General features: G+C 50.0%; 1 protein-coding gene across 8 annotated transcripts in view; it reads left to right on the plus strand.

Annotated features, from left to right (window-relative positions):
• The window catches only part of ARAP1 (ArfGAP with RhoGAP domain, ankyrin repeat and PH domain 1), a 111,156-nt gene that overhangs the window by 6,746 nt on the left and 80,301 nt on the right, over positions 1-24,109 (plus strand). The window contains exon 1 of one of the 8 annotated variants that reach the window (XM_088140377.1): positions 6,607-8,145. The exons of the other annotated variants lie outside the window; for them this stretch is intronic. The gene's annotated coding sequence lies outside the window, so the exon portion shown is untranslated. Of the gene's footprint in view, positions 1-6,606; positions 8,146-24,109 lie in introns of those variants that run through there. 8 annotated transcript variants of the gene reach the window in all.

Here is a 24,109-nt window from a genome sequence, read left to right on the forward strand (position 1 = left end):
TATCCCCTCTAACTGCCCTGTTGACCGGATCCCTTGAGCTAAGATCCCAGAGGGGCACATTTACCCCTTCAGAACCTGAACATGCAACCTTGCAAGATGTCACAGGAAAAAAACTCAAGAAAAGGTTCATTCGTGTTTCAGCTGCAGTTGCTCCTGTGCTCTTCGTCATGCAAAACCCAGAAGAATTGAGGCTTTGCAACAACTGTTGGGCCTCAACCGCATCACGGTCCGAAACTGGTACTCTCTGCCCTTGATCTCAGAACTTTTGGAGCAGTGTTTCTCAACCTTGGCAACTTGAAGATGTGTGGACTTCAACTCCCAGAATTCCCCAGCCAGCCAATTCTGGGAGTTGAAGTCCACACATCTTCAAGTTGCTGAGGCTGAGAAACGCTGTTCTGGAGTATCTGAAGAAGGTTTGGGTTTTTACAAAACTGGATTTCAGAGAGGCCCATAACTTGGTACAGATCCAAAAGGGAAGATTGTTTTTCACAGCTGGTATGTCCATTTTGAGTATCTGGCAGTGCTGTTTGGGTTCCGCAACACTTCTGCAATGTTTTGGTACTTTTTGAAAAATAATTTTGGGGATTTTCGACACCAGTTTGTCACCCGCTTCTCAGAGGAGATCCTGATTTATTCATCCTCCCTTCAGGAACACGAAAACCACATCCTGCAAGTGCCTCAGATCTTAAAAAATGTGAGTTTGCGTCTCTGTGAAAGGGATATAGGTGGACTCTGCCCAAGTAGAAGCTGGCAATTGTCCTGGCAAAGGGAGTCAAAGACATGCAGAAATTAATGGACTTGGCAAACTGCACTTTCCTCCCAAACTTTACCAGACTCACAGCTCCTTTAACCAACCTGTTCTGGAGAGGTGCACCATCCATATGTGAGGCCCCTGTCCAAAAAGCTTTAAAAGAACTAGCGGTGGCTTTTTCCACCCAACCTGTCCTCCAACATCCTGATTCTGCTTGACCATTTGTATTGCAAACTGATGCTTCTAATGTCATGGTAGGGGCTGTTTTTCTACATGGGGCAGCAAAAAGACAAACCTTGTTTCTCTGTGCCTGTGACTCAGGAAAGTTCACCCACCAAACTCTGCCATTTGGAACAAGGAACTCTTGGCTGTTGAGGTAGCCTCTGAAACGTGGGGCTGGAAGGAGATCAACATCTTGTGGAGGTTTGGACCTACTGTTGCAACCGAGAATACCTGCAAACATCTCAGAAGATGCGTCAGCCCCAGATCAAGTGTAGAGTGACTTATATTCCTGGCACTCAGAACCACAGAGAAGATGCTCTGTCCTGGATTAAGGAGGACTCCTTATCCCTTTCTGAACATGTTGCTGCTGTGATACCCTCTGACCCGCTTGTAAATTGGTTTAAGGGGACCCCGATGCCAGGTACACAAGTAAGAGCTCCAGAATACTCTTGATGAGCAGTTTTAGTCCCCTGATAAGTTATGAAAACATGTTCTTGTGAAGCTGATGAAGGCACGCAGGGAAGGTGCAGGTTTATTATTTTAAATACTTTATTTTAAAAGAAAAAAGAGGAAAAAGAAAGCTGTGCAGGAAGATATTTACACGGAAATGTTCAGAGAGCAACGTGAGATAAAATTAAAAGAAAATGCAAGAAGGAACATCTCACTTTTATCCTTATATATCAGCTTGAACAAATACAAGGATAGTTTCATGACAGTTCAACACTTTAGGACTTTCAAAACTGCTATTAAAATCAAATTTTACATTAGCTAAGAGATCTATGTAATAAAAATGATCATAATTAAAGAGTTTGGAACCCTTATTGTAATTGAGCCCAGATGTGGGAGCAAGCCACGTGCAGGAATGCACTCCGTAAATGGTTTCTAGGTTAAAGTGAAACTTACAGTGGACTCGCTTTGCCGTGTAGGCTTAATTATGAATGAAGGGGCTGAAATGTGTCTTGGAAAGTATGAGTTGGTGTCATTGAGGCTTCTGTGGGTGTATGTAAAATTAGGAGTCCACGAAGTGGTGATAGTTGCATTTTATACTTCAGTGAATTTGTGCAATATTGTAAATGTAGGTGATCCGGGTGAGGCGGGGGGATACTGTTGGGCAACGTGAATGGATGGATGGAATGAGATGAAATAATACAGGAGAAGCGACTGGGCCATGCAGAGACCAAAGAATGAATGAGAATGGGGGCGGATGAGTAACTGCTTAGAAAAAGATCTGTTCTTTGTTTTTAAATACATGTTTTAAGCATAGGTCTATTCATAGACTGATGAGTCATGCCAAAGGAATTAATGCAAAACTAAAAATACAATTGATTTGATTGTTTATGATGAAAGATTCAGAGAGTTGCAGGTAGTCCTTGTTGAACACCCACTTGTTCAGCGACTGAAGTTACAAAGGCGCTGGATGAGTGGGACTTATGACCGGTCCTCGAAGTTCCAGCCATCACAGCACCCCTGCGGTCATGTGATCACGATCTGGGCGCTTGGCAACGGGCTCGCACTTGCAACGGTCGCAGTGTCCCATTGCTTCTGCTCAGGGCTGTCCACGGGGTGCGTGTGTCAAAAAAGTCAAGAGGGTGGCCACAACCATGTGATCAAAGCCCCGCCCTTTGGACACCCCTGCTGCTCCTGGTGACGCTTCGCACCTTTGACCGAGAAGCTCGTCTGGCTGAGCTCAGGGAGACTTTTCTCCTGCAGCTCCTCCAAAGACCGCAGCGGCAGAGAACGTCGGGGGGCAGCGCTGAAGGGCCTTTCCCCGGTTCGTGCCTCCTCTGTAGCGAAGACCAGATTCGGTCGTCAAGTGACAACCGTACGGCAGTCACAACTGTACTACCTGCTCCCACGGGGGAGGTGTGCGCAGCAATGTGCAGAAGTGCAAAAGCACCCTAAAAGCGGAGGGGCCCTCTGGGTCCAGGAAGAGCCTTTGGAAGGGGGCTGTGCATGTCCGATGCTCCCAGGTGGCCAAGGGCCTTTTGGGGCGAGATCTGGAAATCTGAGGAGGAGGACAGATGGAACGACAGCTGCGAGATGCGGATATGTGCAGCTCGGGGTTGAACTGTGGAGTCCTCGGGGCTCTCTGAGCTTGGTGGTTTCCTTGCAGACGTTTCGTTACCCGGCTGGGTAACATCTTCAGTGCTAGAAGGGAGCGGGGTTTGCTCCCTGTTTGTATTGCTAGCAGCATACAGTCTTCGGACGTCCTGAACGGGAGCGCTGCCACGCCGCCATGTTTTGTTGTGGGTCCTTAATAGAAAACCAGCTTCATAGAGCCTTTTCCCCAACCTGGTGCGAGGCCTTTAAGGGGCTGCAAAACTCCGGTTTGTGCTTCAGGAAAAATGCATTGAGCTGCTTCTCGAAACTCTCGCCTCTGCTTCTTCATTCCAAGTATGTGCCGAGGACCATGGGCGAGGCACCCTGTAGGTGCCCCAGTGCACTTCCATCCTTATGCGGAAAGTGCTGGGGAAGGATGAACCTCGGGTGGCCGTGTGCACGTTCGGAGGGCAGACAAGATGGGGGGCACTGCAGAGAGTTACGGAGAAGGGATTAGAGGCACGTGGCGCCCCCGAGAAGGGCGAGGGAGTCATCTGAAGGAGCTGAAAGACCGGAGGAGCGAAGGTCACGGGAGACCTGACGTGGGACTGGAATAGGGTGCTGCCTGGAGACCACCGAAGATACCCGGGGAAGAGCAAGGAAGCCTATGAGGCGTTGCTATTTTGGTGCAGCTTTAAATGGTTTCCTCAGCGTTCCACTTGGATGGCAAATTGCCTTTATTAGCATTTGGACAGCCGAGATCAGCAGAAAATAAACACTTAAATAAGCAAGCGATGATTATAAAAGGGAATTGCAGGCATCGGAGCTCCGGGCTGTCATCCGCTTCGACAGGACCATTTCGGCACAAATCCAGGAAGGCCTGTTGCAGATGGCACCGCTGGCGGAAATGTTCTCCGCGCTCTGGGACGGGGGGGGAGGGACTTGAATGGGGCAGAAGTGGCTTTGCTGCAGTCCAATTATAGTTAAATGGTGCTATTTCTGGGGCTACAGAGAAGTATCGTGGGGGACTGAAGCTCTAGCTGGTTCCGCTTGGACTGTTTTTCCTCCCAGGCCTTTCTGTAACATTCTGTCTGCTGATGCTGCTTGGATTGCATTGGCCTTTTTTGCAGCTGCATCATGCTGCTGGCTCAGATTCTCCTTGTGCTCCCCCAAGATGCCCAGTTCCTTTCTCCCCACACTGCTGCCATAGGAAAAAGAGCTTTGTGCCAACACTTGGCTCCTCCAGCTCCCTGTCCCCCATGGCTGGCTTTCTTCTACCTTCTGGGAGGGGGTCTCTCTGCAGGCCCTTCCCAGTGTTTTTATCTTGCGGATGTCATAATTGCTGTGCTGCTGGTTGCGTCTGTATTGAGACTCATCAGGCATAAATAGTCTCCATATGTCCAACCCCCGTACCAGGATTTGAACTTGCAGGCCTTTGCCCTAGCTGAGCGTTGGGCTTTTGAGCTATCTTGCCTTGGGTGCCAGTTGCTTGTAAGAAGGGCATCTGTGGTTGCTTAAGAACGGTGAGCCTCTGGCTTGAGAGTGTACAAGGAAGGAGAACTGTTGCAGCCTTGTTCATAAACTCTGATAGCCTGGTAGCCTCTTCGCCTTCTCATTTCGGGGAACAGTCAGTTCTTGCTGTTTTCCAGGAAAAGATGCCTCCTGCGCATGACATGGGAGCAGTTCTGTCTGTCTCCACGTTCCTCGGATGAACAAAAGGGAAAAGCACAACTGCGCTGGTGTTGGGGACTCTCCTGCACACACCTCCACAGAAGGTCCACATTGGCTGTCCCCAGTTGCTGGGTCCCCAAAGGAAATGAGAGAGGTTGGGTTTTGTTGGGTGCTTCTCCCTTGACCTCCCCTACCCAACTGTCAGCCCTTCGAGGTAGGCCAGGTCAGAAAGCAGCCTCCACAAGAAGGACTGGAACTGTACTTTATTGATATAGGCCATAGTACCAGAATCTTGAAAGGCTGTTTTCCCTCCCGCCTTTTATATGCAGGAGAGTCAAGGCAGAGCTAGTCTTGAGTTTCTTTCTAATGGTCTCTTCCTGCCCTGGGCTTCAGTCATGTTCTTCCAACTGCCCTTGCATAGTTTCTCCAAGGTCATCTCTGAGGTTCTCTCCTTCAGCTCATATTGGCTCTCCCTCAGTGAGCTTGGTCGCTGGAGATTGGCTTCCTTATATGTCCCCTGAAGTTGCCTCTGCTACCTCAGCAGGAAACAACGCTCCGGTCACAACTGTGGGCCCTTGACAGCACCCAGGGAACTATCAGCACCCCGATCAGTCAGCAGTCTCTCCCCTCCTTAGCTCTTTTGCGTCTTCTCTTTCCTCAGGTGAACTCACCTGCCAAACTCTATTCAGACGCCGAGTGAACTGTGTTTGAGGATCTTATAGAGGGTTTGTGTATCTGACTGAATTCACACAAGATGCTAAAGCCGGTTGAACAGAACACTGTGGCGAAGTTCTCACAACATTGTAGACCCAGACAAGTAAACCGTGTTAGGGTCTACATGAGGGCTTTCTCCACCAGACCTGCGAAGGCAACAGCTGGGTTCCCACAACACCCTGAATCTCAAACGACCCAACTGCAGCTCGGCCTGTCTAGCATCTTGTGCAAACCTGGGCGAAGAGCCGCTTGTGGGAACCCGCTCCTTGCTGACCTTCTGGGGAGCCTGATTAGGAGATCCTGCAGGGAGGCAACAGGCATTCTCCTCCATCGGCCTGATTCGCAGGAGTCTAGTATCCAGAGTGCAGCTCTCAAAAGTGGAACGTCGCTTGAGAAAGCTCGCGGCGGATTGCGCTTCGCACACTTTCTGTATTGGGGCTCAGAGGAGCAAAAAGGGGATGAGAGAAAGGAGGAGGAGGAGGAGGTAGCTGCTTCTGCCTTAATTTGGGCAGCGGGTTCGATCCAGGAGCTGCCGCTTGATTTTCCTACGAGGCCCCTGATGCAGACCCCCCCTAGGGCATTGTGGGAACCAAACATGGCTCCTTCCTTACCTCCAGTGCCTTTCTGAAAGTAAACAGAAGGCGGGGAACGCAGCGTGCCTTGCTACGACGACCTCGGGAGCCACCGAAGGACGCTCTGCCATCGCATTTACGGCCTCCCCCTGCGCAAGGCTGGCTTCCCGGTCCTGAACCGCCCTTCCTGGACATCTGAAGGGCCAGCGCTGGCTTTCAAGGCCCCAAATGGACAGGGTGGCCCAGAGCAACTTTATGACGGCCACAGACCCCCGTAAAAGCAAGCAGGCAAGCATGTATAACGTAACAGACAACGTAGTAAACAACAGAAGGTATCGTGTCTGCAGCGAAGGACAGAGCTTTGCTTTATCTTATCTATCTATCTATCTATCTATCTATCTATCTATCTATCTATCTATCTATCTATCTATCTATCTATCTATCACATTTCTATAGCCACCCGTCCCACCCAAAGCGACGCCGGGCGGCATACAACAATTCATAAAATAAGTGAATAAAAACAGGCGTGCAAAAAGATAAAAAGTTATTATTAAAATGTGTTATTTATTATTAAAGCAAAAACCTTCTCGCAGATTTATTCAGGTGTGAGTTCCAAGAGGAGAGGATCTCCGTAGCTCAGGGTCGAACCGTGGAGTCCTCGGGGCGCTCTGAGCTGGGCGGATGGCTTGCAGGCGTTTCCTAACGAAGCGTCTGCAAGAGAACAGCCCCGGGCTCCACAGGTGGGAGTTCCTGGAGCCCTGCTGTAATCTGGAAACCGTAAAAGCACCCTTCGCGTCCGAGAGGAGGCATTTTAAGTAGAAAGAGTCTGCGTGTCTGGGAGAATTGGTTAAGAGCAGAGACCCGAGGCAGAGATGAACGTCTATATAAAGTGGACGGTAAAGGGCAACGCGAGCTGTTGTTCTGACGGCCTTGGCGCCGCACGGGCATCATCTGTCCACTGGTGGAATTTTCTGGCACTTCCTTTTGGCGAAGGGCATGAAAATAGGCTAAGGTGAATCGTTTAGGGATTGGGCTGCTTTCAGTTTTAGAAAAATGTTACTGGCAACGGCGTTTGGGAAAGAGGCTCGCGAGAACTTCCCCAAAGGCTCGAGGCGACTCTTCTTTAGCCTGATGTCCGTCAGACGGATCGGCCTGCGGCTCGTCTCCTTATCTGTGGTGTAGAAAGATGGGCGCTTTGGCTGGGCACGATGGGGATTGTGGTCTAACGTATCTCGGAACGGCAGGTTGAGCAAGACTGGCTTGGGGCCGAGAGTGTGCCAGGGAAGAACAGGAGGCCTCTGTTCTGGCGCATCATAACGCTTCCAAAAGTGCAGGCTTGGAAAATAAGTTTTTCTGGTTTCTTTTCCGGATCTTCCTGCTTCACCCTGGATCTCTGTCGCTTCCTGGAGCCTCTGCTTCCATCTGAACAAAAGGCTGTCAACATTTTGGCTGTGAGGTTAGGCTGGGTGGAATCTCTGAAACGTCACATGGGCCGAGTGCAGCTTCCTGTAGTTCTGTGATGCTGTTATTGCGCAAGGGCACGCGTGCGCCCGTGAAGGCCCCATAATACCCTTCCCCAACCAGGTGCCTCCCAGAGGTTGAGATTCCAGTGCCCATCATCCTCAGTCTGGGCTGCTTGAGAAGTAGCTGAGGGGTGGATGTCCAGCTGGGAAGGCACCAGCCCGGCCCCAGGGCAACAGAGGGGAGTTGGGTGAAGTGTGGCTGGGCCATTCCTTCCATGCGGACTCGTGCAGAAGAACGTCCCACTGGATCAGGCTCAGATCCTTAACTGGGTCAAAGGGAACCCCTGGGTTAGTGATTCATGCCAGTTCCTTGGAATTCACGTTCTCAGCTCTTCCAGAGCCTCCTGTTCCCGCAGCCCGCTTAACCCGTGCTGCTCCAATCAGCACAGCCTTCCTGTGATCCAGGGCGGTGAGCGGTGGTTGCAACGCCTTGACCTCCTCTCTGTAAGCAGCAAAACATTCTCTGCAGGGGTTTCAGTGTGTTTTCTCTCTTGCTCAGTTCCTCATCTGTGGTTTCAGCAATTAGAGGTCTTACATGCAGAAAACCCTCCCAAGTACTTGCTGATCATTCAGAACTCTTGAGAAAACAGGACATACAACAGCAGTCTTGAGAGTTGCCGGGCTGCGGAGGCAGGAGGCAAAACGGAGAGAGGTTGGTCAACTTTTCCCCTTTTTTCCCCTTTGGTATGGAACAGACGGTCGTCGTGTGTTTGCTTTGCTTTTTCCCCGGGTTCAAGGAGGGGGACGCTCAGCCCCTTCCGTTCAGGGGATTGGCAGCTAGGGAGTCCAGTCCAGCTAAGGCTGGAAACAAAACACCGAATGCGTGAGAAGGGAGAGTTTTGCGAAAGCCGGAAAGCTTTTGGCCCAAAGTCACAAGCCGTGTTCTGGGACTTTACGGCTTCTGATCAGGTTGCAGGGAGCCTTTCCCACATTTCGGTGGAGAGGCCTTCTTGCAGGAGGTTGCTTGTGTCCCTTGGCCTTGAGATTCCTTGGTCTTTCTGAGCAGGAACCTCTGAGTTAGGTTCTGGGCTGCGGATGAAATCTGCGGTAGCTCTTACAAGGCCAGAAGAGCCCCCCCCTCGTGATTTTGGATGCTTTTCCCCCTTTTGAAGTTTGGCGATGGATTCTTGCAGAATTGTGAGTTAGGGTTCTCCTCAAGTCCAATTACAGGGGTTTTATTTTGCTTTCTGCGGCTTTAGGGTTCTTGCCTGGCCATATGGCGTCCTTGCACACCTTTCACTTCCCTAGACTGCTGGAGCTGGCTTGTGCAAAACTCCTAGGCGAGGTCTCCTGCGTCTTCAGCGCTTACAAAACAGCCCGGATTTCAGCTTGCAAATACTTTCCATGACCCTGTCGCTAATCTTCGTGCCTGCAAACGGTTCAACAGAAGGCTTCTGCTTTAGTTTTTTATTTAAGGGCCGGGGGGAAAAACGTTACTCATCTTGTCCGATCCAGTCCTGGCCGTTTCTGAGCGACGTTTCAAACCAAGAGCGAAAGCTTACGCGGAGAAGGATGCTGTTGATAGGAAAAAGGAATCAGAAGCTGCCTCGGGCTGCAGAGAGAAGGCAGAGCGATGCGTCCGGAAGACCCAAGGGATTGGGGAGGGTCCTCTGATTGGACGTTGGACTTGTCCTAGATGGGATGGCTGGAACCCCGCCCCTTCTGAGCCTCAGTTTCACCTTTTGTCAAGGAAAGGAAGTCATGACTGCTCACTTTCTCCCCCAGCCTTTGCAGGGCCTCCCTTGGTGAGTTGCAGATACAGAGAGCAACGCCGGCTGTTCTGCCTTAATGCTTTTAGCCCTTGGGATCCTGGTCCCACTGGGAGACGCTGGTGCCAGACCTTCAAGGGAGCAAGGGGGGAGCTTTCTGAAAAACTGCCTGTCTTCACGCTGCAGATTCCATTCCTCGCGGGCAAACCCCGATATTTGACAATCCCGGGGCGGGGCTGTGCATCTTTGCTGATCCTACATTTGCAGAAGACGAGGAAGCGACGGTGGGCTGGAAAACCCGCCGTTTTTGGCCTCCGCACACTCGGGCCCGGTTGCTCTGGCAGTGGGGGCCAGAAACGTCTCTTCGGCCCTGACGTGGCTCTGCGTCAGTGAGTTGTGCCCCCGGAAGGGATGTGTGAATCACATCGTAGGTTGGAGATTAGCAGAGAAGTGGGTGGGAAGCCACGGGCATTTTACGGACCTCCGTGGCAAACTTCATGCTCTTGTTTTTCAACAGCCAGGATTCTTTGGGTGTCTTGAAAGACTGACTGCGGTCATAAATTTGGGAGCCTGGAAGGTGCCTCTAAATGCTTGGAAGGCTGTTTTTTGTTATGCGAGATTGGTGCCTTTCACCCCTCTGGGACCTCCTGCATGCCAGCCGTGGGTCACCAGCTGTTGCCAAGAAAAAGGCATCTCCCTTGCTTGCGGGTGGCTGGGGACGACGCAAGGATGTCCACCCACCCCTGGGTATTATCTAGGGTTTTCTTTATTGAAAATATTTCTTATCCCAGGTGTCCTACTTTAAAGCAAGGCGCAGATATATTTATTTATTTATTCATTTATTTATCAATCAAATTTACATGGCCGCCTGTCTCACACAAGGTGACTCTGGGCAGCATACAATAAAACCAGCCGTTAAAACATTAATACAAAAGCCAATTAAAACAAATATAAATAAAAAACAAGGTGACGAAAAGGAACACATCAGAATATTAGACATGATGTAGCCAATGCTTGGGCTCCCAGTTGGCAGGGATATAATGGCATGAAATGAATAGGTTGATGGAGAAACGGGTTGAGAAGGGCACCGTGTGTGGTTCATTTTGACTCCTGCCCCAAAATAACATAGTTTCGGGTCCCCTTGGGAGGCCCCATCATTGGCTGGTACAAATGAGCCAAGCTAATCATCCTGGTGTTTCTTTTTATCATGTGTGTGCTAGATTTCTATCTCAACAGGATGTCAAAGCCATATGCTTAGTGCAGGGAGTCCTCATTTAGTGACTGGCTTGTTTAACGACCATTTGTAGTTACGATGGTGATGAAAAAGGAACTCTGTGGCCAATCCCCACATTGACGACTTTCGCAGGTCTGTAAAGCAAGGAAAAGCTAAAGTGAGATTGTAAGCCCAGGTGCGGTTCACTTAGCGACTGCTTTACTTAACGACCGAATGGCCGGTCCCAGTTGCGGTTGCTGAATGAGGACTCCCTGTATTCCTTTTTCCCCCAAACCAGCAACTCTATGGGGCTGAGGGTGGGCTGGAACCTGTTTTCCCAGTGCTGGACCAGCAACCTCTACCCCACACAGGTGGTTCCTGCATTGCTGTTTGCGGTATTTATGACCCTGATATGATATTGATGTCCCGCTTCTTCCAGGAGTGCAAAAGCTGCGCACGAGGTTCTTCCTTTCACCCTCACAACCACTTGGTGAGGAAGAGGAAGCTAAGGCAAATTTCCTTGGGGAGATTCCTGGCCAAACTGGGGCTCCTAATCCCACCTTCTAACTTCACATATGCACTAAGCCATGGTTTGGGCATGGTTCATTGAATAACCCACAATTAACCAGGCTGGTCCAGCGTGGTGAACCAAACCCGGGCAGTTGGCACTACGGCTTTGTGTGGCGCGCAATCTAGGACTTTGGTGCCAAGCTGGGAAAGGTGGTTTTAACCCCCTGTGGGCTCTGGCCGTGACCGCGATACCCACCGGGCAGGAAGCAGGGCCTAAAATCCGCACAGCCACTTATAAAGTCTTTTTTGCATCTATATGTCAGGAAGCGAACATGTGCAGAGCAACGGCAGGTTTTTTTAGGGTTGCTTCCGTTAAGTGGCGACACGGTTGGCCAGTCGAAGTTCCCCGAGCCTGTGGGGGAAGACTCTAGCCCTGCTGAACTTCTGCATGTGGGGCAGCTGGCAAGAGGCGCCAGTCCTCTGCCAAGGGAACTGAGGGGCAGTGCTGGTCCTTTTCCTTTGGGGAGGGGCCTCGGCCCTCCCTAGACTGGACGACGGTGGGAAAGCGTCTCTCATGGACCGGCCTTCGAGTCTTATGGAGGGCGTGAGGCGGCCGCAGGAAAGGCACCCCCACCTCCCTCTTGTTCGCATTGTGGAGCAAAGCCCCGGAAGAGGCAGTTTCCCCAGGGATGGGGGACAAGGGAGGTTGGCCTGTCCCGATCCCCACCTGGTTTAATTCTGGCAGCCCTTCGAGGTAGGCCAGGTCAGGAAACAGACTGTACAAGAATGACTGGAGCCCTGTTGCTATAGGGCAGGGTTTCTCACTCGCTGTGCTGGGGGATTCTGGGAGTTGAAGCCCTCACAGCCTGAGAACTGTTGAGAGCTGTAACAGGGTATCGTAACCGAACCTTAGGAGCCCGACTGTCCTTCCCCTTCCCTTCCCCTTAAAGCATGTTTTTGTATCGTTCACCGCATAGTTTCTCCAAGGTCCTCTCTGTGGTTCAGGAACTTCGGTGCCAGGAGAAATAATGCCTCCGGCCATGTGCAAAGGCAGATTAGGAGAAGTCACAGAAGGGATGAGCAACAGAGCACCACTTCATTAAAAAATAACAGAGCTGCATCCTTCCCGTGCGGGCTTGATGCCCACGGGGATCGGGGCCTGGAGGACCTCCCTAGAGGCTTCTTCCCCATCACCAAACCTGGTGCAAGAATGCGCAACTCGGGAGGTGTCGACGCTCCCCGTGAGAAACCTCACCGGCCTTCGGCTTTTTCTTTTCCATGCGCTGCTCTTGTGGCCGTCACGAACTGGAGAAGGGTGCCGATCCCTTCTCCAACTGGGGGTCAGACCTCCTGGGGAACTGTGAGCAACTGGAGGGGGCTCCCGTGTTTTCAGAACCCAGCCAGGCTGGCACGCAAAGCGCGATCAGAATTCCCCTTGGTTTCTGCTCCTCTTTGTGCCTGCACCAGCTCACCCTGCGCAGCGGTGATGCGGCAAAGTTTGAGCACTCCTGGGATTTCTAGATGAGCACTGAAGTTTTAAAAGTCAGGGGTATCTTTGCTTCTCACTCGCCCCGAGCTGCAGCGAAATCATTGCTTTTGTTCAGGGGTGGGTCGATGGGTGGGGTCACATAGATTCATCGAACATCTTAAGGGGTTGCAGCACCCCAGCGTTTCAGCTCCCCTGACGCCTGTGATTGCTATGCAAACTCGGGAATTCACCTCTTCCTCTCCAGTCCTTCTGCGGTCTCCTTTTACTTGGTGGCTTCTGCAGGCTCGCTAGCGGGCACGTGGCTCCCACACGCAAAATGGCAGGGCCTTCTCGAGTCTCTGGCGCCAAGTGCGGTCCTAAAACGTTTCCCTTCCCCAACCTGGTGCCCTCCAGGTGCTTTCACTCCCGGCGTTCTCTGCAATTTTCTGCTTGGGAGGGGAGCGTTGGCACACCTGGAAGGTGGCGTAAGACCCTCCGTGGGAAGGGAAGCCTGGCGAAAAGGAGACAGACATCTGGCAAAATAAAACGCAACCAGAAACTGAATGCATTACCGCAGAGGATGGTTAATCTACGTCCATGTAAACAAATTAAGTTTAATCAGCTCTCTTTAATTTGCAACCTCGCTTGCCGGTGCAATATTAAATCTCATTAAGATGTTTGCACTCGTTAAAAAAGAAACAGCATAAAAGCAAAAGCAACCTGTAGTGGAAGTGATAAACTTTCTTCAGCCCTTGGTCTAGTCTGATTTAGACCGCGCCGTTTCATGTTTTCATCCCCGGCGTGGTTGGCAATTATGCAGCCTGCAGATCTTCAGGGTGCCGTGGGGTCACCTTCCCAATCTCCTGCCCGCCGGAGGGGATGGCTCTGCAGGTCCAAATCTTCCCGGCCAGTCTTGGGCCCTGTGGGTGTTGCCGTCCCAGGCCTTGGAGGGTGCCGAGTTGGCGAAGGCTGGCGTAACAGTTGAGCAGGAAATGCAGCTTTGAGAGAGGGGCTTGGGGATGTGTTTGGGCCCAATATTTTTAGAACACCTTCAGCCGCTCAAGCAAGGCCACCGGGCCTCCATGCCGAGTTGCTTCCCGTGGGCCAAGGGGACAACGGACGATAAGGGAGCCCACGCTTTCCTGCCCGGGGATGGGGGAAGAGGGGGCCTGATTTCCGTCAAACTGTTGGCTCAGGCCATGGACTGAAGCTGCTCTGTGACGTAAGACGGTGAGAGGAATGACTTCTCTTTCATCGCTTTGGCCTGATGTGGTGGAGGTGTCATTTCCCTTGCACATTCATGCGCCAGGGTGAATTTTCAAGTGGGCCACTGATCCCCTGAAGAGAAGGGAGGGTGAGGGGCAACAGGACTGGGGACGTGAAAGGGGATCTCCGGTGGGTGTGTGGAGTTAGACTCTAGGTTGAAATCACCCCCCCAAAATGGAAGCTGGTGGTTTGGTTTCTTGTCGGCAGCTGGGCTGCCAGTGGGCATCAACCTGCCCAGTGAGCCACAGACAGACCACCCTCCTTCGCCTTCAGAGCATGACAAAATCAGCCAAGAGGCCTTCAACACAAATGTGTGTCTTGTTGTCTAAGCTTCTGTGGGCTGCCAACCACTTCGTGCTCTTTTGAGCTCTTGGGGTATTTTTTTCCCTTCTGCTAACCAGTCTAACACCGCACCCCCTATGGAAAGGGCGCGTCGAAAAGTGGCGCTCCCAGAAAGGGGCCACTGAGTTGCGCTACCACTCCTGAATTTGGGCAGCTTCCTCGCCCCACTCCAGGGAGGTCCATGCTCTGAGTGTGGATCTCCAGGGGTGAAGTGGCTGTGCAGGAGGAAAAAAGCATCCAGGAGCGCCCCGGGTCCAGTTTCTATTGCTCCATCTTCTGAATTTTAGTGCAATGTGGTTTTTTTGATACCATATCTATATAATATAGTTATAATCTTAATATTCCATTATGTAAATGCCTTAGAGCAGGATTTCTCATCTTATCAACTTTAAGCTGGGTGGACTTCAACTCCCAGAATTCCCCAGCCAGCCATGCTGGCTGGGGAATTCTGGGAGTTGAAGTCCACCCAGCTTAAAGTTGCTGAGCTTGAGAAACCCTGCCTTAGAGTATGAAAGGTAAATGCGTGAAAAGAAAAAAAAAGGATATTCTGTAAATATTAATCACAATTTTGAACGCTGGTATTCCAAGCATGATAATTACTTGACTCTTCTTCAAAATTAATGAATATATAATAAAATGAAAAAATGAGAGAAGACCGTGCATCAAGGTATTAGTTGTACCTGAGATTCAGTATCTGAAAGTGCCCGTCGTCGTCTTCTTCCTTCCTGCCTTCTTCCTGTCCCACCCCACCTCTGTGGATTCGCACGGCTGGCTTCCCAGGTGGGGTCAGGACCCAGCCGCCGCCCCGTATGCCAACCTGAGCTCGGGGAGTTTAACCTGGTGAGTTTTTTTAATACGCTTCGCCAACCCAGCCAGTTCAGTTGTGATTTAGTGTACCAGCCAACCCCAGAACGTGGGTTAATTCGGTGATCGGGCAAAGGGGGTTTTCTGAACGGAGGTGTCGTAAGAAAAGGGTGGTTTGGAAGCCTCTGTCTTTATGGCGGTGTTTGAACCCTTTTTGCAGTCGCTCCGCTCTGGGCCTGTGCTAAGATCCCCTGGATGCGATCCAGGGAGCCCAAAATTGAGGGCACCGTTGCCGAGAGCCCCACTGCCCCCCCCCCAGCCTCCACTTGCATCCATTCCCTCCTTGTAACGTGACCTGTTGATTCTCTGCCTTTTCTTCTCTTCTGCCTCTGAGCCCCTCCTTCCGTTGACATTCTTGCAGCCTCTTTCCTTAAGTCGCTTACAAAAACTGTGGCCCAATCTTGGGCAGGCATGTGTTTTGCAAGACTTGGGTGCAGATTAGCGGCTGGGCAAAAACACTGCTCTCCATTCACGGCAGAGAAGGAAGTCCGAAATTCCCCCTGACCCTCGTGCCCCGGGGAATGTCAATGGCCGGAGAACAACCGCCCTTCAGTATGTTATAACAGCTGCGGGGGGGGGGGGCGGCATTTCCTTCAGCCTGGCATCACCTGCTGTGCCTACCAAAACGCCCTTTTCCGCAGAGCTTGTAAGCCTTTTCATCTTAAAAAAAGGACTCCTGAGCTTTACTCCTCGCTGAAAGCTTGTGGGTGCTTCAGAACCAAGGCATAATCGTTTGCATTCTTTCTTTATCGCGTTACTGCATTTTGCTCCGTTCTTGCATCTGAAATTTTTGGCAGTTAATTGCATAAGCTTCCGTTCTCTAGGTCGGTGTTTCTCAACCTCAGCAACTTTAAGCTGGGTGGACTTCAATTCCCAGAATTCCCCAGCCAGCAAGGGTTGCTGGGGAATTCTGGGAGTTGAAGTCCACCCAGCTTAAAGTTGCTAAGGTTGAGAAACACTGCCTAGGTGACATACAAGTTTCTTAAAAGATACAGCTTTTCTTAATCATCCAACATAAAATGATGAGGATGATGTCCACAAAGCTGGTGTTGATTCTTGGCTACCACATACAGTGGTACCTCTAGTTACGAATGCCCCTCCTTACGAATTTTTCAAGATACGACCAGCTCCGGCCCCAAATTTACCTCTACTTGAGAACTCCACCTCTACTTACGAACCAGATCCGCGGCCATTTTCCCTGCTGCCACGCGGTCGCGGCTTCCTGTGGGCGAGATCGCGGTAGCAAGGAGACGTTCGGTGAGGCTTGTGGTGTGTTTTGTGGCATTTGGAAGGTTTTTGTGGCGTTTGGAAGGTTTTTGAGGTTTAAAAATAAAATGCATATGTTTCAGAACTGTTTAGCCGTATTTACACTGAACCTTATGGGGGAAATTTACCTCGGGGTGTGACCAAATTCGGAGGGCGGATTAGCCATATTTACATTGAACCTTATGGGGAAATTTGCCTCGACTTGAGACCAACTTGAGTTGCAACCAGAGTCACGGAATGGATTAAGTTCGTAACTAGAGGTACCACTGTAGTTTGTTTGTTTTTAATCTGTCATAAAAACCATCATAAAATCCCTGTGAAATAGTATAGCCATCTAAATTGTACTAAACGCCTTTACTTGGTGCAGGAAAACCTCCAGTGTCGAGGGTGGGAGGGCATCCCCTAGGTCACAACTGACAAGGCCTTCCTATCTATCTATCTATCTATCTATCTATCTATCTATCTATCTATCTATCTATCTATCTATCTATCTATCTATCTATCTATCTATCTATCTATCTAGTTAGGACTGACCGGACCTCCCAGCTTGCTCCAGTTAACCGTGATCCTGTCTCTGAGAAACCAGAGAGATTAAATGGGACTGCCGCCCCTCCGAAAGGATCTTTTATGTTGGGTGCTTAGGACAATTCAGCTTCTTCTACTTCTCCTCTGACTTCTACTTCTTCTAAAGAAGTCAAAGCACTGGTGTCCATCTTTAGACCAAGGAAGCATACCCCCGTTGTGAGCTGAACCCCGTTATAGTGTGAGTTTTCTAATCAGTTGACGAGTCCTGGAAATGTTCTCCAAGAATGGGAGAAGTTCAGCTATAGTGGATAACTTGTGTTTGGGTTTAACGGTGTCTCTTAGGGAATTCCGGCACTAGTCAGGAGTTGGACTGGATGACCGTTACTGTTCTGGTCCCCTCGTTGGCTAAGCCATGATTTGGTTTGTTTTGGCTTAGCCTACTGTGCAAACTAGGCCATTGTGGTTTGTAAACTGTGCTTATGGCTTAGCATGATCTGTGAATCCATCCAGTGTGGCGTAGTCAACAAATCATGGTTAAAGCAAGCAGTGGCTTATTACAAACCCAGCTGCACACTTCCTAAGCATGATGACCTCTAGATGTGCTGGGCATTGCAAACTCATAGCTAGAGAAGTTGCCTAAAATCTTCTTAACAGGCCCTTTAGCGCCATGAATGACATTACATAAACATTAGAAAGCTTGCATCGGTTAGGTAGCATGTGATGTTTCAATGCAGTAAAACCTCAGTTTACCAGACCTCAATGCAATGGACTAAATGCAGGTGTGATTTACAACTTTTGTGTAATGACGCATTTTTCATCCTTTGTGTGATGGTGTCATGTGAATTGCTGCAGTGATGTAATCTTTGCTTTACTGAATTTTTATGCGGAAGGGACACCCCCTTCCCCAATGTATACTACTAAAACTCTCATGTCTGTAACCTTCAACTGGGTGAAATGGTGCGTTGTAGGACAACAATTTTTGAACCAAGGTACCTCAAATAGGCTAACTTACAGAATGCATCCAAAATCCAGGACCCGTGACCCCGTGGGATTAAAATTTGGGAAATTTGTGACTGCTTCAGCACTCCTGTGCTGCTGCGCCGCCATGGTCAGCCCAGGTCATGTGATCGTCATGGGTGTATCCCCGACCTTTTTCCCACCTCCCTCTGTCCCCTGCGCCCAATCAGATGGCAGCAAGGCCTGAAAGGCAAGTGGCAATTGGCTGCTTTGGAAACCAGGCAGAAATTTGAAATCTCTTAACGGCTGTGGGTGTTGAGGGAAGGACGAGGGAGCGACTTGGATGCCTGGTGGTAAGGTAAGGCTGGCGGGGGGGCGCCGGCAGTCAATGGGTGAGCCCTCTTTCTCCCTTGAGGAGGGGGCTCTTGGGGACACGCCGGAATGGGGAGTGGAGGTGCAGTTTTCCTTATGGTCTGCAGCTCCCTTTGTTCCCCTTCCCCCCAGCAAAGCAGCAGGCAGTTCCGCAGGTCAGCTGAGGAGGAGGAGGAGGCTTCACGGGGGCTCTTCTGAGGGTTGTGAGGGGAGGGCAAATGGCGTGAGCCTATATTATATATGGGAGGGAGGGAGGGAGGGAGGGAGGGTGGTTGGTTGGTTGGTTGGTTGACGATGCTCCCTTGCCAGCTTCCCACAAGCAAAGTCAATGGGGAAGCCGGCAGCAAGTCGCAAGTCACAGTCCCACTGCTTTTTTGCCCTTGGCCGTTCCGTTCCTCTGCATAGGTAAGGCAACATCTCTGAAATGATGACCCAACAGCTCATGGTTGTCTAGTTAGTCTATAAAAACAAGGGTGACAGCTGCTGATTTGACCATTGCCAGTGAATACCTGATGGCTGAAATCATATCCACACTCGCCCCTTTGAACTGCAGGGGATCTGCTGCTGAGTAGACCTGCAAGGGACGGGGGGGGGGGGGGTGTTGTCAAAAAGCTCAAGGTGGCGACCATGCAGTTGAAGCCACTATCTTGACTTTTTTGCCCTCCGCCACAGACACCCTGTGTGGGATTGCACTGGGTGCGAGTCAAATGCAGGCCATGTCAGGTCTGGTTGCATTAGAAACAGGATGTCCAGGTTAATGCTTCCTCTCTTGCTGTGCAATGCATATGTTGAACCTTGTGCCACATGACCAGACGCTGACTTTGAAAATATGACACTTCCACAACATGAGCAAGGCCGTTACAGCTTTGGCAAATCTTGGAAGTCACCGGAGTGGCAGAAAACAAGGGCGCCTTGTCAGCGTGAGTCATGCGGAGGTGCCCCAGGGCCACAGGCCAGGCGGCACCAGTGAGGCTGTGGGCTGGGGCTCCGTTCAGCCTGGCACCGCTCCTGCCCATCCAGGGATTCCCTTGCGCCCAAGGCTGTGGCATTGCGGGTCTGCGAGCCGCTGCCAGGAAGAAACGGGTCAGCCAAGCTGCTGCAGCTGGAAGTGTGAACTGCTGGATTTGTGGGTGAATTTTGAAACGGGAAAAAGGAAAAAAGATAAAGGTTTCTCCGTGTCCACTTCAGCCGATGTTCTTCACAAAACCTTTCAGAAAACGGAAGGTCCAGGCATTTTGGTCTGTTTGCTTTCTCTGCTGGCCCTTGTCTTCATGCAGCCACCACTCACTCACACGCACGTGAGTTTGTTTGCACAGTGACTGGGTTCACAAATCAAGTGGGGTTGGGCCATGGCTTAGCTGCTGTGGTTCGTGCTGTCCCCCCCATTGAAATTCAGCGGCCAATAGCTAAATTTTAGTGGGATTTGGGGAAGGGCTTCTATAGGTGGAGGTGGGAGGAGTTGGTCTCCCAGAGGCCTCCTGTTTCCATTCCCATCCTAATTCCACCCCCTTCCCAAATCCTGAAAATTGAGCCCAGGCTCCTGCTGGTGGCATCATAGCACCACTGGCTGGCTGGCTGAAGCCATCTGGAAGGTCGGGAGGTCAGTTGCAGCCCCTGGCTCTCCAGATGCTGCCCACCCCAGTGGTTGGTGTTGCTTGTTCGGTGACCCAGGCCGCTGAACAACCATGGTTGCACACACAGCTGAGGTGCAACCCATACTGATGATCAAGCTGCACGAATGAACTAAAATAATTTGCTTGTTTCATAGTCTAAAACTGGCAATGAAACCCTTTGAAGAAACAGCTCAACTGAGGTTTTAAAACATGGAAAGAGAACTGTTTTCACAATTTGGTGGAGGGTTGGAGAAGCAAAACAGATCTCCATGTCAAAGATCTGGATTCACTTGGGAATATGTAGAGCAGACAAAGTTGCAGGAGGGAATGAAGGAATCTGGGTTTATGGGAAAGTGAGGTGGGAGGTGAGGGACGAACAGCTGGGCTGGTGCATCACTCTCTGCGGTGCCGGAAAAGCAGTTCTTAAATAATATTGAATGCTGTGCCAACTCCCGTCTTGACACAGTGGTTAACACTGTGGAGGAATCTCCAGTTACTGCTGCTGGAAGAGTCTCTGTTTCTGTGAAACCTCTCTTGGAAGCAAATGTTGCGTCTCTGAGCTTATATTCATTTTAGGATTCAGTGGAGGGGGAGTTTCATCCTGTTCATTCAGGTCAGCTGCTATATTCCTTGCAATAGTATGTGATTGATCGATTATGCGCCATCAAGTTGTTGTTAACTCTTAACAACCACATAAATAGATTTTCTCCATGATGATCTGTCCTTAACATGGTCTTTCAGGTCTTCCAATGGTGCCCCCATTGCCCCCATAATCAAGTCCATCCTCTTCTTCTCTTTCCTGCCACCTTTCCCATAGACTTCTCCAGTGAGCTGGGTCTTTGCATTGATTGATTGATTGATTATATTCCATCAAGTCAGTGTCAACTCTTAGTGACCACTTAGATCAGGGGTCCCCAAACTATTCAGCTCATCAACCCCTTCACGAAGTTTCAGATTGTTCATTGACCCCTAAACATTTATAATATGAAAATAATTTAATAAATACTACTTTAACTAGTAGTACTACAGTAACAATAACAATAGACCTCTTGGATAGTCCCATCAACCCTTGTGGGTTGATATTGACCACTTTGGGGAACCCTGACAGACAGATTTTCTCCATGATGATCTGTCCCCAACCTGGTCCTTCAGGTCTTCCAATGGTGCCCCCATCGCCACTGTAACTGTGAGTCCATCCACTGTGCTACTGGTCATCCTCTTCTCTTTCCTTCCACCTTTCCCAGCATCAGAGCCTCCTCCAGAGAGGGTCTTTGCATCGTGTGTCCGAAGGAGGATAATTTGAGCCTGGTCATTTGTGCCTTGAGTGAGAACTCTGAGTTGAGTTGTTTGATGATCCATCAGTTTGTTTTCTTGGCTGCATGATATTCTCAAGAGTCTTCTCCAGCACCAAAGTTCAAAGGTGTCAATACTCTTCCTCTTTGCTTCTTCAAAGTCCAGCAATAGTATGTACTTAATAGATTCATTGGCATACAAACTCACCATTATCCCGGCACTCTGTTCTTTTGAAAATTATAAATCTGCAGGCATCTTCCGAATCGTGTGCTTCTCCTTCTTCAGAGGAAAAATCCTCCAGGAGAACCACAACTGTAGCAATAATGGAATGTAATTGCCGATGTACATGTAAAAAATGAAATTTAAGGGCATGGAATTCATTGGTGGCCGCACTGTTGATAGAACCATCCTTCTTTTAGAAACGGTGTGCCCAGAGACCCATTTATCCTCACAGCAATCGTATGAGATAGATTGGGGTGAGAAAAAGGGGCATACTGAAGTTCACTTATGGAATACGGCAGTCAACGCTCTGACTGCCACAGCTTGTTAACTAGCAGTGCTAACATCAGTGGAATTTGTGGAGTAAGACAGAGCAGGTCAAAGGAGAAGACTTCAGTATTGAGAAAGAGTCGGTGAAAACATGCTTGGATGACATCTAGAAACGTGAATGTTCCAGGAAACTAAAATAAGTTCAGTTAGGCTATTTTTATCCCGCATTCAGCAAAAATCCAGGGGAAAAGGTAGCCTTTTATCTGGTCAGATGGTGCTGTTCTGCTTTCTCATCTTTATTTATTTAGTTTTATTTATTTATCAAATTTTTCACCACCCATCTCGTTGAACGACTCTGGGCGGTTTACAAAACAATTCAAATCTATTAAAATTACAAAAATTACAATAATAGATAAAAAATAAAAAAGATCCAAAATGATTGGCAATCTCTCAGGGAGCGTCAACGAGGTACCAGCCACCCACAGGACTGGGTAAAGTTGTTATCCCACCCACGCAAGCTGACAAAGCCAGGTCTTCATGTTTTTCTGGAAGGCTGGTAGGGTAGGGGCCTGCCCTATTTCATTCATTCATTCATTCATTCATTCATTCATTCATTCATTCATTCATTCATTCATTTATTTGCCCACCTGCCCTATTTGGGGCCCCAGCATGGTTCCCAAGGGTGCCAGAGTGTCCTTAATAAATACATGGGAAGCCAGCATGCTGCAAAGCGGATCTGCATCTTCAGGGGTTATCTGTATTTCCAAGGGAAGCTTCTGGGCACCCGCTTTAGAAAAGAGTCAGAGAAGCTAGAAGGATGGGGGACCCTGGCTTGGTAGTAGTATGAAAGGGATCAGGGTGTCCTTGTCAACCATAATTTAAACATGAGGTAGCAAAACGTGTTAAAAAAGCAACTGCTATTTTGGGGTGCCTGAACAGGAGCACGGAGTTCAGATCACGGAACAGGATCTGGGTGTCCTTGTGGACCCCAAGTTAAGCATGAGCCAGCAGGGGGATGCAGCTGCTACAAAGCCCAGTGCTATCGTGGGGTGCGTTCACAGGAGCACAGAGTCCAGATCATGGAAAGCATCGCTCGACTCTCCTCTGCCCTGGTCAGGCCCCACTTTGGAGAACTGCATCCAGTTCTGGACCCTGAAGCTCCAGAAGGACAGTGTCGCTTTGGAGGGAGGGCGCCCAGGATGGGGAAGGGTCTGGAAACCAAGCCCTGCGAGGAACAGTGGAAAGATCTGGGACTATTTACTCAGAAGAGGTGACTGAGGGGAGATATAGGAGCAGCGTTCACACATCTTCAAACATCTCGTCCCATAGAAGAGGGAGTGGGCTTATCCCCATTGCCCCAGAGGGCAGGACCAGAATCAGTCAATGAAAATAAGGAGGGAGATTCAGGCTGGAGGTTAGGAGAGACTTCCTGACTACAAGCTGGTAGCCAGTGGAACAGGTTAGGGTTCTCCTTTGCTGGAGGACTTCAGACAGAAGCTGGACGATCACTGGTCAGAGATGCTGTGCTGGATCCTGACCTGAGCAGGTGGTGGGACCTCAGAGGTCACCTCCAAGTTCTGTGCTTCAACAAGAGGAACAAAGACGGGTGGTGAGGGTGATGGGGCAACAGGAAACGAAGAGAAATTGAAGTTGCTGGGCACGTCTAGAAAAAGGATGGCTGGGGGGAGAGCTGAGGGCCACTGAGCAGGGGTGCCCAGAAAAAGGCCTGGTTTGCTCATCCTAGAAAGGAGGGCAGGAGAAATGGTCACATAAGCAGGGCTGGGCAGCTTTTCCTCCCTTTGGGAGTCAGGGCTGAAATTCTTTGGACTTTTTTTTTTAAATATGGGGAGGTTTCAAGGCTAGCAATGGAAGGAGGAGGGAAACGCCTCTTAATCTCTTCTGGAAAATCCCTAAATTGCACTGCTGGTTTTCAAGGCTAAAATAGCCAGAGTTTGGCTGTGCAGTTTTGTTTGAGCCATTTGGGAATTTTGGGGTGGGGGGGTGGGATTAAGGCTGGGAACAGAAGCGTTGTCACTTCTCAAGGCTTCCTGCTCCCATTCCCACTTTTAGTCTGGGGGAAAAAATTGTGGCTGAAAGCTGGCCATTTTGCAGCTGAATTTGAGCAGCACTTTCCGGGAAATGCGTCCAGCCCCGATCCCAGGAAGCCGGGTTCCTGAGAAATCTTAGGAGAGCTTAACTTCTCAGCAACAAGTGCTAGAGAGAGGTTTTCAGGGGCAAGATCCCCAACAGGACGACTCAGGGCCGCAAACTGGGATCTGTCCGGTCCTGTAAAATACACAGGCTGACTTTGCAACCCTTGTTCCCAATTTAGTGATTCTCATGCTGATATTTTGAGCTGTTCCTCTTTGTAAACAACCGAATTGAAAAAGAAAGTTGCTCTGTGAATACAGATAGTTTCACATCCAAAGGTCAAGTTGGGGAGATGAGAAATGCCTTTTCCTTTCGAAAACTTGCGGGCCTTCCTTAATACGGGCCCTTTCAACGCGTTGGCAGTCAGCCCGGCTAACGCAGCCTTTGCTGCTGGGGATGAAGGGCACTGACATCCCTGCCCGGGGAAGGCAGCAAATCACCCCACCGAGAAGCTTGCATTCAGAAGGATCCGCCGTGCCCTTTCTTGGAAACAGCGTGCAAGACGAGGGGCTGCGGGGCTGGGGTTTGGTGATCAAGCGGCATTGTGCTCGGATGTCTGAGGGGCCGTGCAAGCGTTT

This window comes from Python bivittatus, unplaced genomic scaffold (assembly GCF_059951505.1).
Source record: "Python bivittatus isolate LINGU-HERP-01145 unplaced genomic scaffold, Pbiv_v1 ctg000340_np1212, whole genome shotgun sequence".
NCBI lineage: Eukaryota > Metazoa > Chordata > Lepidosauria > Squamata > Pythonidae > Python > Python bivittatus.